The sequence below is a fragment of the Callospermophilus lateralis genome, unplaced genomic scaffold, assembly GCF_048772815.1.
Source record: "Callospermophilus lateralis isolate mCalLat2 unplaced genomic scaffold, mCalLat2.hap1 Scaffold_530, whole genome shotgun sequence".
NCBI classification, from domain to species: Eukaryota; Metazoa; Chordata; class Mammalia; order Rodentia; family Sciuridae; genus Callospermophilus; species Callospermophilus lateralis.
Window position 1 is genome coordinate 958,645 of NW_027514463.1, and position 16,219 is coordinate 974,863.

At 40.2% G+C, this 16,219-nt stretch overlaps 1 pseudogene; it reads left to right on the forward strand.

Annotated features, from left to right (window-relative positions):
• Positions 1-2,988: 2,988 nt before the first annotated feature.
• The window catches only part of LOC143389297 (WAS/WASL-interacting protein family member 3-like), a 39,024-nt pseudogene continuing 25,793 nt past the window's right edge, over positions 2,989-16,219 (forward strand).

Sequence of the window (16,219 nt, forward strand, 5' to 3'; positions counted from 1 at the left end):
AGAGCCTTTGGAAGGACTGCCAGAGAAGACAGATCTCCTTTGGGGAAGTGATGGTTTCATCAGCATGCCACCCTGGTTACATACAGCCTCAGTCAGCAAGTCTAATTTTTGGAGGTGCAAGACAAAAATACAGTGGAGAGGAGTGAACTAAAAATAGGCCCCCTTTCCCTGTTACCATCCACTTCCTCAGAGGTTTGGCATGTTCCAAGGAAGCCAAGTTCTCTCCCTGCTATAGTGGGCATGCAGACATTCCATGGTTATGGAGAACAGTGAAAGCCCCATCCTGAGTCACTGCAGATGTCTCGACCTTCAGTTTTCTTCTACTCTCCTTCAGAATTGCTGGATCCAATTGAACAGCTGCTTCTGTTTTCCAGGGAGGGTTTGCACCAGCCCTATTTTATTAAAAATATATCAGGGGTGCCATTGATGAGAGTGTGTTGTATGAGTCACACTCCTGCCATTCTCAGGGGGAAAAATTTTTGTTTTTACTTTTAATTTGCACTCTACTTTTCAGATTGAAGAATGAGTTTCATTTTAGTCAGTTTTTAAGGGCTTAATATGTACAAGACATTGTGCTGAGTACTGGAAGGATGGATTGAGACATCATTTCTACTTTATGGAGCCTACGTGGGGGAGCCAGATGCATGTCAAGATGGGAAATAGATGTTCTCTGCAGCTGCACAGAATAGCTTGGGGGGGGCTGCCTTTGGAGAAATATCTTAATAAAATCTGCAGGAGGGAACAGTTGTAACCTGGCTAGACCAGGCAATAATAAGGACAGCTTATCTGTACCTCCTAAGGCAAGGGCAAGAATTGGCTCTATGTACGTGAGAGGTGACAATAGTGAAGAAGGGAATAAGAGAGAGGAGTCCTAACACTGGTTTGAAGATGGTGACTGAGAGCATGCTGGGCCAGATGAAATTTTTCTGTGTTGGGATGGTGGTCAAAGGTCATTTGAGGGTCAGGGGTGCCCCTCACTCAGTGGGAAATTGTTTTTGATGCCTGAGATAGAAAGCTTTTCTCTTCTCCACCCATATAGCAGTAAATCTGCTATGTTTCATGTGGATTTTTTTGTCGGGGGAGGTGTTTCATTGTGTTTGATTTGGTGAGGGAGTATCACTGACAGCTCAGGCCATGTTTGTGAGACCACAAGGAGTAGAACAAAGACAACTGTTTGAAAGTAGGAACCTGGAACCAAACATAACCCCGGAACGTAAGTTCCTTGACCTTGCAGAAATCTCTGGAGGATTTGGGCTTCCTGAGAGCTTCCAGTAGGGCCTCTGAGCAAGTCTTCTCTACATCTCAGGATCAGGGAATTCCAGCTCCATCTTCTCTACTGGATTAAACTCGTAAAATAAGTAAGAATATAAAAGAATAAGAGTGGAGATGCCAAGAAGGAAATAATTCTAACTCTTGAATTACTGCTGTGGTCTCTGAAAGAGCCTCTGTAGCCGGGCCTGGGAAGATGCAGGTGATTTCAAGAGACAGAGTTGGAAGAGGAGGCTGTATTAGACTGAGGAAGTGCAGGGGATTGACTGTGAGGCACCATGTGTGTGAGCAGCACAGGGAATGAGTGTGTGGCTGGGATGTAGCATGTTGGGGCGGTTAGGCCCTGATCAGATCCTGGAAGCCCTTAAACACTATGCCAAGTGAGTTTTACCCAATTCTGTGGATGACTGATCTAGATCTAGAGAAGAAAATTGGAGAAACAACATGAAAATTTAATTTCAGGGATAGGAGAACATTCAAATGCAGGACTCCCAGCCTTCTCACTTCTACCTACACCTCTGGAGGGTGGCCTACTGAGATCAGAGCTGTGGTTTAAGGGGTGTGGGTGAGAAGTGGAGAGAGTGTGAACACAAGAAGCTGTAGTGGGACTGGAAAGGGCGGTAGGAATTGGAGATGTGTTTTGGAGAGGGTTGATAGCAGGTAAAACTGATGAATTATTGATAGAAGGAGTTTTTGGTTTCGAGTGTGGTTGACTTGAGGGATATTGCTTAGATCCATATTACAAGAAAAATAACAGGTGGCAAGAATGTGTGCATGTGTGTGTGTGTGTGCATGCGTGTGTGTGCATTCACACATACATGTGTGTTTGGTGGGTCGTGTGGTGGAGATAATGTGTTTATTTTGGAAGTGTTGAGTTTAAGGACATTTTCTTGGAGATGTTCAGCAGCCAGTTGGAAACATAAACCCAGAAGCTGCAAATTCAGCTCCTTCTGAAATGATCTGTCTGTGTTACATAAATGCCATTGAGGCCCAAAGATGGTGGATGTAGACTTCAGGTGTTTCTATTCTGCTGATGTATTTCCAATCCTTAACCAGAAAGTAGTGTGCAGAAGTGTCTGGCTGCCCTTTCTCTTGCCTCTGCCCAAAGAAGATGCTCAGAGAGCAGTAACCTCAGTTTGGCAATGCTAAGAGGAAGAGGAGAGTTTGTACTTTTCTTGCAAATTCTGCATGAAGCTATCTAATTTACTGTATTTACTTGCATTTGACCTTTCGTCCTTATGCATATGGATGTACCGACTATTTTTCTAAGAAAATAAATACAACTTTGCAAAATAGGTTTGAAAAACATACATAAGGAAAAAGGATGGGGGGTATTTCAACCTTAAACCTGCCTTCCTGCAGGTTGTCCTTTCTTTTTTTGTTTTGACCTATAAGCATAAGTTTGTGCTACCTGCTATTTGTCATATATTTGCTTATTTTAGATATTGTTCATTTGTTGTGTATTTTTATAGATATTTCCATCCTAAAAAACAACAACTTGAGGCTGTTTTTATAGAGAACTTTAGGACAAAATGTTGTGCTTAATAAATCCAGAAAGTCAAATAAATATATACTGAATTCCTGGTGTGCAGCAGTCTCTGGGCTTCTGGAGTGGAAAACAAAGTAACTGACATTTGCCCCTCCACGCTGCTGTGAAACCCATATATCATAAATATACAGAAAGATTTGTAAGCTGCAAATGTTTGCAATTATAGGACTATGTCGCTGTTGTTTGGGGAGAATCAGCAGGTGAGTTTTCAGAAAGCACTTCATGGAGATGGTATATTTGAGCCAGACAGAGATATTGTACATTCTTAACCAGAGGAGGGACTGATGACATTCATGAAAGATTTATCTAGGTGTTTTGCAATAATTGTGCCATGTAGTGATTGAAGGGTCTGGTAGTTGCAGGATGGGAACAAGATGTCATCCTGGCACCCTACAGCAGCCCTGAGGGACATAATCCCAGGAGACTTATTCTTCCCAGAGCCTGTTCATATTAGCTTCTTGGCCAGTGGTAACTCCTGTCCATTAACCTATTCCATGAAGGCCCCATGTGCACACAGACTAGGCCTTTAGACAACTGAGTTTGAATTCAAGATGAAACCTCAGGAGAGACTGTCCTTGTCCTTAAGAAAATAAGAGGCATTGTTGTTTTGGATGTTGAAATGTTTGGATAATGGATCTCCCTGACCCTGGGACACGATAAGCATGGTCACTTGGGATGGGAAGAACCTGACCATTTGTTGGCCTGAGATATATTTTTACTGTTCTGCAAATGAATGGAGATTAGAACTTAGTGAGTGGCCCAGTGGGAATGGCAAATAAATGCCATGGTTTAAAAAATGAAGTAGTGCACAAAGTGGTAATGAAGGAGAAAACAGTCTGTAGGTGAGCCCTGGTTGAGTGAGTTAGGTGCTTGCTCTTTTTGGCTTTCGGAATAGAAGAGATGATAAACTTGAAGAGGGCGAGGGGTGAGTTTAAATTTTAATCTCTAAATAATATGACAACACTGTTATTTCTTTCTTTATCACACTGAGTCATCATTTATTGACTTGCTGCTATAAGAGATGGGGATTGAACTCCCTTATATCACCTCTCACCTTCTCCTCCCTGTCTTCCTCCTTACTTTTGGTTCTTACTGTGCTATTTTGACTTCCTTTTGTGGTTGCCTTTGATCTTTAAATAATACACTTGAGCCTCCATTGGTTGTGGTCAGCATTTGACAGTGTGCTCTGACCCTCTCTTATATGAAACGGGGTCACCAGTGCCCCTACTCTTTGCTCCATCTCTTTTCTGTCTTTCATTTGCCAAATTTTTTTAGTATTTTAAATTTTGTTTTCATTTTTCAAATTTTCATATTGTAAGATTGACTTTTATTCTCGGGGAGGGTGATGGGTCTGTGAATTATAACGTATGCATGGATTTGTGCACTGTAAGAATACAGTATAGATCCATCAACCCCAAAGCTCTCTGGTGCCACCCCTTTGAAGTCACACCCTTCTTCCATCTGTAATCCCTGGTGGCCACTTGTCTTCCTTTTTATTTTCTCATGAGTATTCCAATGCTGGGCATTGTCCACAGTTTGTTAATCCATTCACTGGCTCAATTTATTCAGGTAACTTCCAGGTTTTGGTGATTATGAATAAAGCTGCTATAAATATTTGTGTATAGGATTTTGAATGAACCTAAGACTTTGTTTTTCCAGGGTAAATACCTAGCTGTGAGATTACTGGGTCATATGTTAAGTGTATGTCTGACTTTATAAAAAAATGTCAAACTGTGGTGCTTCACAGTCCCACAAACGAAGTGTGAGGGTTCCAGTTGTGTTCTGTTGTTTTCATTATGTGATATTGTAGGTACTTTTCTGTTTCTTTGTTGTTTTGGCTTGTTGGTTTGGTTTTTGCAGGTTAGCCATTGTACAGGTGTGTAGTAGTCTCCCATCATGATTTAATCTGCATTTCTCTACTGACTAATGATAGCAAACATCTATTCCTGTTCTTATCTACCTTGTGTATATTCTTTTTGGTGAAATATCTGTTTAAGTCTTTTGTCCTTTATGTTAACTGGGGTTTTTGTTTTCTTATTGTTGAGTTTTGAGAGTTCTTTATATATTCTAAATATAAGTCCTTTATTGCACAAAATTTTTTTCTTCTTGTCTGTAACTTCTGTTCTTATCTACCTTGTGTATATTCTTTTTGGTGAAATATCTGTTTAAGTCTTTTGTCCTTTATGTTAACTGGGGTTTTTGTTTTCTTATTGTTGAGTTTTGAGAGTTCTTTATATATTCTAAATATAAGTCCTTTATTGCACAAAATTTTTTTCTTCTTGTCTGTAACTTACTTTTCATCCTGTTAACAATTTTTCCCAAAACAACAATTTAAGTGTTTTATGGAGTCTAACTTTGTAATTTTTTTTTGATTGGATGTGGTTTTTGTGTCTTATCTAAGAACTCTTTGTTCAACTCCAAATCACAAAGAATTCTCCTTTGTTTTCTTCTTAAAAATACTACAATTTTACATTTTATGATCCTCTTGTGGATCAATCATGATCCATTCAAGGGTAATTTCTACAAGGTATGAGGCTTAGGCTCATACCTTTTTGCATACAAGTGTCCAGTTGTTCCAAAATTTATTCTAAAGTCTATCCTTTTTTCATGAAACTACTTCACATTTTTCTCAAAAATTCATTAACCACACTCAGGTGGCCCTATTTCTGAACTCTCTAATCCATCCATCCATCCCATTGATATGTGTGTGTGTCCCCTGGACAGCATCAGACCATCTTGATTACTGTAGTTTATAGTTAATCCTAAAATGAGGTATCCATGTCCTCCAGCTTCACTCTTCTTCTTTTTTTTTTTTTTTTTTGCTTTTCCATATACATTTTAAAATCAATTCACCTATGTCTATTTTAAAATCTGGGATTTTGAATTGAATTGCATTGAATTTATAGATAAACCTGGGGAGAATTAGCATCTTTACCATATTTAAAAATTCTTCCTTTCATTGACATTCTGTGGTTTTAAAAATCCATGTCTGGGCTTTTAAAATTTTTTTTTGATTTCCAGTTATTTATTGCTAGTATATAGAAATATGATGGATTTTTTTAGTTGACTTTATATCTATTCTGACCTTACTAACTCGCTAGAAGTTTCCTAAATAGAAAACCATGCTCCCTGATGCAGCTTTTTATTTAAATATATATATATTAGCTGTAAATGGACATATACCTCAATTTTGTTTATTTTATTTATGAAATGCTGGGGATCGAATCCAGGGCCTGGCTCATGCGAGGCAAGTGCCCTACCACTGAGCCAAAACCCCAGCCCACAAACAGTGTTGATATCTTCCTTTTCAATCTGCATGCTGTTTATTTCTTTGTATTATCTTATTTCACTTACTAGGATTTACAATATGATGTCAAATAAAATTGATGAGAGGGAACATTCTTGCTTTGTTCCTAGTTTTAAGAGGAAAATATTCTTCCTTCAAGTATGATGTTATAGTGTTTTTGACAATGCCCTCTATCAGGATGATCAAGTTCCCCTCCATTTCTTGTTCAGTAAGAGTTTTTAATTATGAACGGATGTTGAATTTCATCAGATGCTTTTTTTGCATTGGTTAATGCAATCAATGAGATTTTTGATTGTCCTTTGTGGAACCAGATATTCCTATATGCATTCCCAGAATAAACCCCACTTAGTTGTAGTCTATTGTTTTTTCTAAATATTCCCAGATCCATCAACTTCTTTATAATTAAGGATAATAACATGTGTCTTCTATCATAGTTTAGTATTTCTTGCTTTGTCTATAAAAGTTGAACATTCCTGAAAAACAATATTTTCAGGATTACGAAGTAAAAATATTATTCATATGAAACTTTTCCTGGGCAGCTTCCTCTTTTCAATGGAATCACAGATTCTCTTTGTTTTCAATAGGGGTGAAGAGGAAAGGAAAGGAGACAGTCTTTTTTCCTTTGATACCTAATATCATCCATCTTTTATCCACAGTCTCTTGCTTGGAATCTATTCCATTTTTTCCCAATCTGAACTGGCTGTTTCCTAGGCCTGTGACACAGCTGTCATCCAGTGATTTCTTTTTTCTTTTTTTAAATCCCTGTCTTTATTCCAGGGAATATGAGCTTTAAAACAGAAAAAGGTGGAAGTGCGTCAGAAACTATTAGAGAGAGCTGGTATTAATAGCACACATTTATTAATTACTAGGTGCAAAGCACTGTTTTAAACTCAATATATAGATTATCTCATTTATTTCTTACCACAGTTTATGTGGCTGTTGTTATTCTCTTTCCAATTTTACAGATGAGAAAAATGGAGGCCTCCAGAGGTCAGGTAACTTACCTTAAATTATGCTACTAATAAATAGTAGATCCAGGATCCCATTCAAGATGGTGGGACTCCAGAGCCCACATTTTCAATGCAAAGAAGGACTGTGTTTACTCATGGAAAACTGATGGAAAAGGTTGTTTTTGTTTGTTAGCTCCTTTTGGTACTGGTGATTAAAATCAGGGGCGCTTAACTACTGAGCCATATCCCCAGCCCTTTTTATTTTTTATTTTGAGATAGGGTCTCACTAAATTGCCTTGGGTCTCATTGAATTCCTGAGGCTGGCTTTGAACTTGTGAACCAGTTGCCACAGCCTCCTGAGTTGCTGGGATTACGGGCATGCACCGTGGCACCAGCCATAGAAAGAGTTCTTAATCTACCAAGAACACTTGGCCACTGGCAAACAGTTGCTTCCTTAAGTGAAAACTCAGCTAGAATAGTAATAAGGGACCTGGGCTCTGCTCTTCCCCTATACAACAACACTGCCTGCTTAACTACCGTCCAGCAAATATGTTGTTGGCAGCCCAGACAGCAACAAAAGCAGTGGCTCAGGAAGAACTGAGGAAGTCAAGGGCAAGGGCGTGGATCACAGAGACACCTGAAGGGGTGTGGAGGATCTCCTGAAAACAAAAGGATGGTTTGGGGCCAGATAGGAAAGGAAGGCAAGCCTCCATTCTTTTTTTTTTTCCTTGTCTTTCCACATATTTTTACTGGTGCATTATAGTTGTACATGATGGTGGGATTTGTTGTTACATATTCGTACGTGCACACAATATAACAATATAATTTGGCCAATATCACTTCCCAGCACTTATCCCTGTCTCCCATTTTCCCATCCCTGGTCTCTTTCTTCAACTGAATCCCCTGTCACCTTTCTTTTCTTTATTCCACTCTGCCTTCCACATATGAGAGAAAACATACAACCTTGACCTTTAATATAATGTTCTCAAGTTCCATCCATTTTCCTATAAATAACAATAACATAATTTTATTCTTTTTCATGCCTAAATAAAATTCTATTGTGTCTGTATACCACGTTTTCTTTATCCATTTATTCATTAGTGGACACCTCGTCACATCCCACAGTTTGGCTATTGTGAATTACGCCACTATAAACATGGTTTGCATGTATCACTATATTACAATGACTTTAAATTTTTAGAATAAATACCAAGGAAAATAGCTGGGTCATGTGGTAGTTCTGTGCCTAGTCTTTTGAGGAACCTCCACACTGATTTCCATAGTGGTTGTACTAATTTGCAAATCCACCAACGATATAAAAGTTTCTTTTTCTCCAGTATTTATTATTATTTGTATTCTCAATGACAGCCATTCTGACTGATGTAAGATGAAATGTCACTGTAGTTTCAATTTTACATTTCCCTAAATGCTAATGATGCTGAACATTTTTTCACATATTTGTTGACCATCTGTATTTCTTCTTTTGAGATGTGTCTGTTTAATTCATTAACCCAGTTATTAATTGAAGGGTTGTTTTGGGTGTTTTTTTAGTTCTTTATATACTCTGGATATTAATCTTCTGTCAGAAAAAAAAATAGCTAGCAAATATTTTCTCCATCCTATGGTTTATCTCTTCACATTCCTAATTGTTTCCTTTGCTGAACAGAAGCTTTTTAATTATATGCCATTCTATTAATTAACTCTTGTCATTATTTTCTGAGCTTTAGGTATCCTACAAAGAAAGTCACTGCCTGTGCCTATATGCTGGAGTGTTGACCCTATGTTTTTTCCTAGGAGTTGCATAGTTTCTGGTCTAATTCCTCAGTCTTTGATCAATTTTGAGTTGATATTTGTGCAGGGTAAGAGATAAGGGTCTAGTTTCATTTTTCCACATATAGATAACTAGTTTTCCCAGCACCAACAGTTGTTCAATAGGCTGTCTTTTTTCCAGTGTGTGTTTTTGGCAACTTTGTCAATGATCAGAGGACTGTAGATGTGTGTGGGTTTGTCTCTGTGTCTTCTATTCTGAACCACTGGTCCATGTGTCTGTTTTATGCAGTTTTTTCTTACTATAGTTCTGTAGTATAATTTGAAGTCAGGTTTTGTCATGCGTCCAGCATTGCTTTTTGGACTGAGAATTGCTTTGGCTATTCTGGGTCCTTTATTCTTTCAAATGAATTTTAGAACTGTTTTTTTTTTCTAGTTTTGTGAAGAATGTCATTGGTATTTTGAAGGAGATTGTATTGAGTTTCTAGGTGGGAAAACCCTCCATTCTTCATCAGCCGTGTCCAGAACTGGAGAGCTAAGGGTGATGACAGAATTTTGAAGCACGTATGTCAGGCATCCCAGATCTGCTGCTCCAGGGGACCAGCCCAGAGAGGTCTGGAAGCAGACTTTGAAATGGATGAGAATCCCATGGGTGCTCTTCTTAGGCAAAGCTGCAGATCATTGTTTTTCTAGGATCCAATCCAAGCCCAGACTCAGAAACTCCTATTGAATTCTCCATGCAAAAGGCCTAGAAAAATGACAGTGAGAAAAAGAAGTCTAAATCCACTTACATTATCATCCGTAACTGGCAATACTCTGAAAACATCTCACACTTGCCATAAATTTTGAAATTTCTCCCATAGCTATTTTTGTTGCTTTTGTCTCCTTTTATATGTGGGCTGTGTTCATAATCCCTATTATTTCAGAATCAACATAAGGAAGCCATTAGCTGAAAACCCTGCATTTTACCTTCAGTCAGTAGAGAGGCATGAAAGGAGAACTAGGACTCAACTCTGGAAAGAAAGAGGTGGAGCAGTAAGATTGGTGCATAAGAGGTTCTGTGTTACCTGACAAGGGAGTTTCAGGAACAAGTAGTTTACAGTTGAGATATCAGCCACACAGCGTAGGGTTACTCTGTGCAGTTTCCACTAGAAATGCCCCTGGTCCTCCCTTGCCAAGGCAGTTGCTGGCTCACATTTAATGCACTAACCGGTTCTTCTTCTTCCACCTTGGCCATCCTTTCTGGTCCTGGCAGAGGCCTAGCACTTAGCTTCTATAGTACTAGCCTTTTCTGAAAGCTTTTGTCTTACACACACACACACACACACACACACACACATGCATGCACACCCCACAGCCCTTCCTTTTCCTTCTCTGATGCCCTTTCCCTGCCTGCTCCTTCCTGCTCTGGTTCCTTGTGAAGCAGCATCTATCCTGGTTCTAGGCCAGAGGGCAGTTTTCCCCCACCCCACCCCCACCCCCAGCTGCAGGCCTGCCCTGCATTTCCTGGGTGATGACATTATGGAAGAGGCTTGCAGCTTAGTGGTTATGAGTGCCAGACTGACCTGGGATTACCTCTCAGCTCTACACTTCCTGGCAGTAGGTGGTCTGCTTCACCTCTGTGCCTCATCTGTCAAGTGGACAGAATCCTCATAACCAGGACCTACATCCAAGGGTTGCTCAAGGGCCCTTGTAATGAGTTAATTCTCTCAGGTTACTTGAGACAAGGCCTGGCACATATAAATGCCTTCCCATTACTTTTTGTTATTGTGATGTTGTTATTGTCACCTCATTGCATGTTGCAGCCTGTTTAGTCAGCTTTCTCGTTGCTGTGACTAAAGGACCCCACCAGAGAACTATAGAGGAGGGAAAGTTTATTTGGGGGCTTACAGTTTCAGAGGTCTCAGTCTATAGACAACAGATTCCATTCCTCAGGGCTCCAGGTGAGGCAGGGACATCATGGTGGAAGAGTGTGGTGAAGGGAAGTGGCTCATGTGATGATTAGAAAGCAGAGAGACACTCCACTTGCCAGATACAAAATATATACCCCAAAGCCAGGTCCCCAGTGATCTACCTCCTCTAGCCACACCCTACCCTCTTTCAGTTTCCACTCAGTCAATCTCATCATGGCATTAATTCATTAATTTAAGGCTCTCGTAACCCAAGCATTTCTCCTCTAAACCTCTTGCACTTTCTCACACATGAGCTTTTGGGGTACTCCTCACACCCAATTCATAACACAGACCCTTGTTAATTCCCTTCCTCAGACTCCAAAACTACCTCTGTATGCATACTAAAGTAGAGGAGGAGATGGGTCCTCCCAAAAGCTTTTTTACTTCAAATGAAAGAGGGGACAGAGCCATAGGTATCTTTGAGGGTTCAAACTTGGATGAATGAGGAAGGCATTTAGCAAAAATGGGAATGCTGGTGCCATCAGCTGGAATTAAGGACAGTGGTGTTATTTCATTAATTTGCAAATTAATCAGCTGGGAGTTGGGCACGTTTCTTTCTTTCTTTTTCTTTTTTCTTTCTCTTTTTTTTGTGGAGGGGGGTAGCACTTTTTGTCTAAAGTAAAAAGAAAATATAAAAGAAACCTCACCAGTTATTGAGATACTGTTCAAACTATGAATTATTTATTATCTCTTCCTCATATTGTACCTTGACTCCTAGCCTCAGGCTTTTTTTTTAATCTATTTTTTAATTTTTGAATTAATGAGGTTGTTCTTTGCAGGTCCAGTATGGGTTTTTTTTAAACCAAATTTTACTCATAATTTAAAATTTAGACTTAAAAACCTGGGAACATTGCCACCATTGAAAACGAGAGTGATGACAAATTGAATTCTCACTTGCAGGGATAGAGTGGCCAAGGAATAGAAAGTGAGAGGACCCTCTGGAAGAACCTGGGCTGTGAGATGCCCTCCCAGGACAGTAGATTCTCCTCCCACACCTGCATGTTGTGTGGGAGCCGTTGGTTGTCAGAGCCAAAGATCCAGGGTTAAGGTCTACATGGAATTCAAGTTAACAAATACAGATAGATTGCTTATGTATGTAGTTAAAAGAAAAGAAAAGAAAATCTGTCTTCCTTCGTAATAGAAAGTGGCTTAGATCCTACTCTCAAAAAAAAGAGACAAATATATGTAAAGGCTGTAATATTGGACAAGATATAAATAGTGTCATAGAAAGTTACAGATCATGTGCTTTGGCAGTAGGAAATGTCTAATTGAGGAAGTTAAAAAAAAGTCTTTGTAAACTGTTCTTGCTGTGTAGCTTACAAGGGAGGTAAAAGGTTTGTGAAATATTGCAGGACTTTTGTGAGGGCATTCCCAGAAGAGACAGGAGCCTGAGCACAGGCTGCAAAGCAGGAAACAAGAAACACTGGAACAATCTAGAATGGAGGCCTATCACAGCCTGGGAAGGCTACCTGGGGCAGTATGACTGGATTCCTCCTTTCAGTTAAGAGTGGAGTGCCACAAGGGCATTTTGTGAAGGGAAATCAGGTGATTAGTGCTTTAAAGATGACCCTCTAAAGGTAATCTCAAAGGTGGATTGAGATTCTAGTTTTAGAGGCCAGCTAAGAAGCTTGGATCTAGAAAATAAATTATAAAACACACACACACACAAACATATATATATGTATAAATGTGTATATGTCTATATACCATATAAACACACACATATGGAATAGCACACATACACATTTGTACACACACATGTACATATACTCTCTGAGAACAAGATCCTGGCAGTCCAACCCCTATGGCCCCTGGCCCAGTCAACACTCATATCTTAAATATTATTGGGTTACATCAATAACTAAGTAGTTTTCTCCTGATTTCTATTAACCATCATTCAAGTCCCCTCTCTCCAAAAGTCTCCATGAACTATTTATAAATTCATTTTATCATTTAAAACTAACAAACACCACATGAATTTAAAGATGTGTTTTTGTCTGGTATCCAACCCACACCTATATGTTCATTGCCTTTCTGAATCTATAGCTCTGCGAAAGTTGAAGCTCTAATCCCTGCCTCTAAACCTGACCTTGCTGGCCTTGTATATACATCTCAAATCCCTCTCTTTCCACACTCCTTCATTTCTACTCTTCTCATCCCTGACATTTATTCTCCTACTTTTCTAATTATTCCCTATTGAAGGAACCTTGAACTCATATTGGAATTTAAATTGCTAAAAATTAGTGATTAAATTTATCACCATAAGTGTAGTTTGTATCTAGAAAAGGATCGTCAAATTCTTTATAACACTATTTTATAACACTAGTTTAAAAATGCTATCATTCATAGGTACACACAGGGTAGCAAGAGGAAATGGGGGTCAAGTCCAGCCAGTGATGTTAAGGAGGACTTTGCTTGTGCTATTCTGAGTGAGGTGGAAAGCCATTGCAGGGCATGAGTGGAGTGACATGACCCAGAGAGCAGATGCTCTGCTGGGGGCAAGAGTTCCTCCCAGAGCATAGACAGGGCTCTTACCTGGCCTTCTTGGATCCACCAATTCCTTGGAAGACTGCCAAGAGAAAAGTGTGAAAAGAGCAAAGATCACAGCTTGTTCAAGCCAAGTTCTGAAGGTGAACTCCAGTGTAAAATGGAAAGTGTGGGACAAAAGGCCTATGCAGCAGAGGGGATTTGAATGAGTTCCTCAGAGCAGTGGGGAGCCAGCAAAGAGTGACACAATAAATGATATGACCCTTAAAAGGATCACTCTGGCTGCTGTGGAGGAGGGCAAGACAAGAGGCAGGAAGAGCACGTGGTGGACTGCAGAGGAATTGGTGGGCTTCCTTAAGGCAGCATCACGGGGATGGAGAAGAGGGGCCAGACCCAGAGAAATCACTCATGAAAAAAGAACTGGAGTTTGGAATGGGCTGGCTCCTGGGAACGAGATAGCAAGGAGGTTGTGCCACACGTAACAATCCAAGTTGTGCCAGAGGTTGAGATAAACATAATGGGTGGGCTTTTTTTATGGGTGTAAAGAACAAGATCAGACTCACCTACAGCCTGCAGCCCCAGTGAAAAGCTCCTAATTCTGCTTTACCTACAGATAAGAGAAGCAACACAGCATGAGGTAGCTCTACTCACGGGCCTGTAGACACTTTGGTTTAAGACATTAGGCTTTAGAAAAGGAGGTTAAAGGGTTCAATCTTTTTGTTCATGGATTTGAATTGCAATTTGAAGTTCTAAAAATGAGACACAGAACTGTCAAATCCCAATATGCCTCATTCTTAAACAGCTTGGTTTCTGCACATTTGGAACATAGGGAACATTCTGTCAGGTCCAACACAAGAGAGTTCATTTTTTTTCTGAAAATATTTCAATCTCTATTCTGGATCCTGGGTTCCCTGTGTTCTACATAAAGACGGTAGCAGCAGGCAGGAGACTCCGCCATTCTGGCATGTTCTTGTGATTTAGACTTGGGAATGAATTGCAAGTGCCCTGGCTGCTGACACAGGTCTGTGTCAAGTGTGAGAAGGGGTAGGCTGAGGGCTGGTTGATGAGCAGGCCATGTGCCTGGAAACCGGGCACTGCTATTAGTTTAACAGCCACCATGGAGACTGCGAGACTGAAACCGTGTTAGGCTGACTGGGTTTAGATCATCTTTGAGAGCAATAACCTGCTTGATTTGGATCAGCTGGCTAGATTATTATTAGCATTTGACACAAAAACCAGGATCAGACAGATGCAGGAATGGCATATGGTGGCAAGGTGGCAAATAATAGGGGACGTGCATTTCAAACAGTATCATGGCTGACTCATTTGTTGGAATGACAAGCCCTTATAAATGCAAAGACCTTATAACTTATCAAGATAAGAAGAAAGGCCCCTTGCCAATTTCATCCGACCCTTGGCTCTGTTAGTGCTGTCATTCGAGTTTAATCTTCTTACTGGTTCACTTCAGGTTTTCCATCTTTACACCGAAGGGGATGAGCTAATGTGCATATTTTGCATCTTTTCAGATCCTGGGCTATTTCTTTTGAAACTTGTTGTAGGGAAACTGAGTGAACCAAAGCTTCCTGTGGAACCAGTCGATCTTCATACTCAATAATGTTGTTAACATTAGTTATCTTTGAAATGATGGCTTGTTTTTGTTTTTTGGTGTAAATTGTTGCAGTGGGAAAAGTGTCCAGGCGTGGCTTTCTTTCCCTTTATGATATTTTTAGTATAGTTACCAGTGATCAGGATTTGCAGAGAATAAAACAGCCAGGAACCTTCCCTCCTGTTACTGCATCCTGTAACCACAGTAACAAGAATTCTTACAGTTGTAGAAGATTTTTTTGAAAAGGAAATTATGTATAAATATTAAGGATGGAGTAAGAACATATCTCATTGGGTACAATGATCTTCAATGTGAGAATGAAGTCATCCTCTTGTAGAAAACCTATAAAGTCCAGATATATATGGACGCCTTAGTTATGCAGTTCATAATTCTTCTGTGCCTCACTGGAGAGGAGAGGGTGGAAGGATACCAGGTGAGGGGGAGCCCTCTAGAGGACAATCACCAAAGCAGACACTGCAACAGGAAAAAACTAGAAGTGAAGGAGAAGGAATGTTAAATTTAGGGCAGATCTGAACTGATGGTGTAAATGTAATGTGACTTGCCATGTGCTTCTGCTGATGTTGTGGTGGAGCAAAATGGTGACTTTAGCAGTTTAAGAGCTGCCAGGCTGTGGTTTGCACGCTTACCCAGCTCTACATAGTGTCATTTAACCATAGAAGCTTGCAGCGGCTAGCAGGTACCTGTCACAGAAAACCACAGCAGCAGAAGCAGGAAACAAAGCAACAGGGACAGAACAATCCCCTTAGTGCAGTAAAAGTCCCTAAGTGTATGAGCTAAGAGTCCCTAGCCTGTTGACAAGCTTGCACCCATATTCAAAATGTAGACTGCACCCTCCAATAGAATTGCACCAACTCCCTTGCCTTCATGTACCCCAAACTTGCTTATAAGGGGCTGAGGTTGTAGCTCATTGTCTAGAATGTGTGAAGCCCTGGGTTTAATCCCCAGCACCACATTAAAAAAAAGGAAACCAAACTTGCTTATATACCAGATTAAAAACCATGCTGCACTCAGGGCTCAGACTTTGGGAATTATCCCTCTGGGCTCTGGTGCTACTAATAAAGTGTTGCTGCCAGTTCTTGGTGTCCTGACCCTCATTTCCTGTCACAATGTAGAACATATTTATTAACAAATCGGTCATATAGCATCATCAGGGATTTATTGATGCATGTGCTAAGTAGGTACAACTCAGCGTAATTCACAGCCCTAACCTGCAACACCTGGGATAGGCAAGGTCAGGAAGTGGGGTGCATTGTGGTAATAAATAGGAAATTGAGGGTGAGTTGGATGAGGGGACCCCTCTCCCAGTGGTAG